Source organism: Octopus bimaculoides, chromosome 5 (assembly GCF_001194135.2).
Source record: "Octopus bimaculoides isolate UCB-OBI-ISO-001 chromosome 5, ASM119413v2, whole genome shotgun sequence".
Lineage (NCBI taxonomy): Eukaryota > Metazoa > Mollusca > Cephalopoda > Octopoda > Octopodidae > Octopus > Octopus bimaculoides.
The window spans coordinates 3,468,619-3,472,703 of record NC_068985.1 but is presented as its reverse complement, the minus strand read 5'-3'; the positions used below and the strand labels follow the sequence as shown (position 1 = coordinate 3,472,703).

At 39.1% G+C, this 4,085-nt stretch overlaps 1 long non-coding RNA gene across 1 annotated transcript in view; it reads left to right on the top strand.

The window, feature by feature from the left end:
* LOC106867825 (uncharacterized) overlaps positions 1-3,965 on the top strand; it is a 7,538-nt gene extending 3,573 nt beyond the window's left edge. The window contains exon 2 of the long non-coding RNA XR_001409187.2: positions 3,121-3,965. This is a non-coding gene — a long non-coding RNA (uncharacterized LOC106867825). The remainder of the gene's footprint in view (positions 1-3,120) is intronic.
* The last annotated feature ends 120 nt before the right edge of the window (positions 3,966-4,085 follow it).

Genomic DNA, 4,085 nt, shown 5'->3' with positions numbered 1-4,085 from the left:
TTTTTTTTTTTTGTTTTCGTATAACCAGCGTTTACCCGTGAATGTTGCTTTGGGGTTTCTCTCGGTCTTCAATCTTGGTCTACTTAACACCTGCCTCACAGCATGTCTATGGTCAACATGTTAATGAAGAGCCATGCTCGTGCCTTGTATGGAGTTATAAAAGGACCTGTGGTTCTCAACCAGGGTCCACATGACGCTTCGTGTTCTATATTTTGTTGTTAAAATTTGTGGGCCATAAACTGGTTACATTTCTACAACACAGATATTTTAACAATTTCTTTTTGGATTATAGAGAAATATGTGGTTTGGAGAGGGAGCCAGTCTATTAGATTGATTCCATTACGCAACTGGTACTTAATTTATCGACCCCGAAAGGATGAAAGACAAAGTCGACCTCGGCAGAATTTGAACTCCGAACATAAAGACAGACGAAATACTGCTGAGCATTTCGCCCGGCGTGCTAACGTTTCTGCCATCTCGCCGCCTTTCATCGCATACATTGTTATGGGGTGAACAAGCCTGAGAAGGGAAGTGAATTTTGGATGCTTTGTCGTGAATCGGTAGAGTGGAAGCAAAGAGGGTGGCATTTATGGGAAATTGATGGGCAAGAATACTGCTTTCAGAGGCATTTTGAATAAGAAAAGGCAGCTATATTTCTGGAAATTTGTTGGCATCTTATTGCAATGAACCAGGAAGAATGACAACAATTTGAGAAAAGGAGAAAGACTTTAGACTGTCCATCTTTTGCAATGATGATCAATATCATCTCTCTGTCTCATTATCTATTCCTAACCATTTTTCCCATAGTGTCTGTATTCGCGAAATGGTGACTTGTGACATCAATGTTTTTACTGAGGGCATCAGTAAGGTAAGATGTAATAAAAAAGAAAATAATTATTGTTCCAAACGGGAATCGAAACAGAGCTAAACTGATTCTCTGACTAATGTTAAATTAGGTAAAAAAAAAAATTCTATTTTGAGAGAAGACAAAGTGTAACAGCATAACTGAGAAACAAAACAAGATTTTGATCTCAGATGGATATTAGTTCTGATATTAATAACATTAGTTCTGGTTTATGGCTCACTCGAGGTAATTATAAAGATTGTTGACAAGCAGTTTTGAAATATAATCCTTGGAAAGAATTTGTTTACGTTTTGCGACTATAAACAACAAAATAGTTTTCTGCTATAGAAGCAAAAGCAGCAGCAGCAATAGCAGCAGCTGTAGTAGTAGTAGTAGTAGACTTCCCCAACAACTTTCAGAGTTCTTCAACTAACAACCTCACCGCTATCATTCCGTACCCCAACCTCATTACATAGCCCTACTCTCTCTCTCTCTCTCTCTCTCTCTCTCTCTCTCTCTCTCTCTCTCTCTCTCTCTCTCTCTCTCTCTCTCTCTCTCTCTCTCTCTCTCTCTCTCCACACACACACACACACTCTTCGACTCTATGTTATCTGATCACTTTCAACAAGCAAACATCATCTCTTAACCATATTTTCGTGTAATCCAGGTGGGTAATTATTGAGCTCATATTTCGAATAGCAAGGCGCTTTCTCAACAATGGTTGTGTTATGATCGTGTTAGTGTTGTGCTCGACGTCTCAGAGCCGTTCAATCAAATCGTTCCAGACGTGATCATCCAACGTATTGTTAAGACTGTAGATTGTGATTTACGGGATATTTACCTATTATCCCTAGTATGTCAGGTGACTTCTCGCTACCCCACTTAGAGATCCCGTATCTCACATTGGTACTAAACCCCAATATGGCCGGTCGACTACTTTAGGATTATCTATAATATCCCTGAGATAACTAATCTTCGCCTTTCATCCATCTGGGATCAATAGGAACGTATCGATAATATACTAAGATCGATATACTTAAATCTACACCATCTCAACAAAATATTGGTTCCTGCGTTTAATTAGAAAGTGACATGTATTCATTAATTTATATAATATCACATTTCCTTTAAACCAGGGTTCACCAAAAGGACCTCCTAGAGGTCGGCGAGGAGTTACAGAGGGTCGATGATAGCCAAGGGGTCGAATGGGGGTCGGCATGCGAAAGACCAGCTCACCCAGAGGAACTGATTGAAATGCTTAGTCAGCGCCATGAAACGTGGGAAAATTTGATAAGTTTTCATTGCAGCGAGAAGACTGCTGTTGCTTACGTTCGAGGCCTGAGGTCGTAATCAAAGATTAAGAGGTGTGATTGAGGGGCTGCGGACTGTCAAGTGTTTGCATATGGCATTGACCAGGCCTGCTCTGGGAGATAAGATATTAAATACATATCCTATAAACGTTTTTGTTTGTAGGTCATTGTAGGCGTTGGATTTGTGAAGCGGAAATCACTTGAATGCTACGCCGTCCTTCATGCTGCGGCTGTCTCTCTATCACCGAACTTGATTATTTGAGCGTCGATATTGTGGTGAAAGCCTTTTTTGAGATCAGAAGTCTGAGTGACTTTTGGTACAATAAGAAAACAAGTGAAAGGTACCTACACCTTAAAGCAGCAGCTGAACCATTCCTTCTGGCATTTCCTAGCTCTTATATAGTGAAAGCTGGCTTCAGCCATGCAAACGTAATCCTCAGCAAACAGGGAAATCGCCTGAACCTGGATGAACGAAGTGATTTGAGACTGAAACTGACCAATATTCAGCCTGATATCAATGCCTTGATTCAGGATCACCATTCTCATCCCTCGCATTGATGTTGTCAATTTAAATAAAAGATATTCCAGCGATATGATGCGTTTTTCACATTTTCTAACCGTGAAAACAATTTCATAAAAATTAAAAGTTTAAGACTGTAGACTCATACACGAAGTTTTAAACGTAAAAAGAGTGACATCTTCAACAGAATTTCTTAATTTGACGTACCTGTATATTTTAGCTAACATTTAGCATCAGTACCCGGTATGCATTTAAGGTGTGGCATGGCAGGATAAGGTGTTAAGGTATTTTAAATGAGGAGGGTGGTTGTTGCGGAAGAAGTGGCTAAGGAGGGTCGATGCGGAAGGAAAAGTGGTTAAAGAGGGTTGATGGTCGAAAAGGGTTTGGCGACCCCTGGTTTAAACGAAATTAACAAATAATAACCTCCCTTGTCTTTGTGTTTTCAGGCTATTAATTCTATCGGCGTCAAGAATCGGTAAAGTTGATGATGACTGATTTCTTTGTGGCGAACTACATGGACGAATACGACATAATGAGCATGTACCGTGACCAATACATCCATGTTGGCCACAGTGGTAAAGGTCGATCAAAGAAAGAAGCCAGAGAACATACCAACAGACATGATCCTAATGGCCATAACCGCAAAACCTTACAGAAACTCATGAATAACAGTTATAAGAACAGAGCACGATCGAATTCCAAGTAAGTCTTATAGATTTCATTTAAATATCGATCTTTTTATTGCGAATCTGTTATGGAATTAACAATAATTGAAATAAGACATAACTGAAATAGTTAACTGCAGTTCTATGTAAGAAAAAGATAGCTATGGCTATATTCTAACATATCTAAACTATAATATATGCAGTTATTTCACCTGTTAAAAAAAATAGTACTTTAATCCACTTATGCCACACCCTCCCGAATTAAAAGGGAAAGACACGTTGGGCCTTGTACCAGGGCTTACCACCTCTCCGCATTCTCCCACCTTCCAGATGAACACGGCTGAGGTTCCTTTGATAATAGGTTTACTTAAGGCTGACCTGGAGCTAAATAAGACCAGGATATGTTTGGAAGGTACAGTAAGGAGGAGTAGAATCTTCTTTGACAGATTTTTTAAAGAGAATCCTCGACGGTGGAAGAGCAGCAATGACCACGATCTTTCTTAGTGCCACCATGGCCTTTGCAAGTGGCAGAAAGCAACCAAGATTATTTCTAACGAGTTTATTTTCAAATTCCTGAAAACAATCGGTAGATATTAAAGGAGTAAGACCAAAAAAACAAAAAAAAACTATTTATATAAAAGACATGAATGCTTGGTAAAACTTATCACGTCACTTATGTTGGATTGTGTCCTTAAGCAAGATACTTAATTCTCAAATGTCCAATGTACATAGATATAAATCTGTGA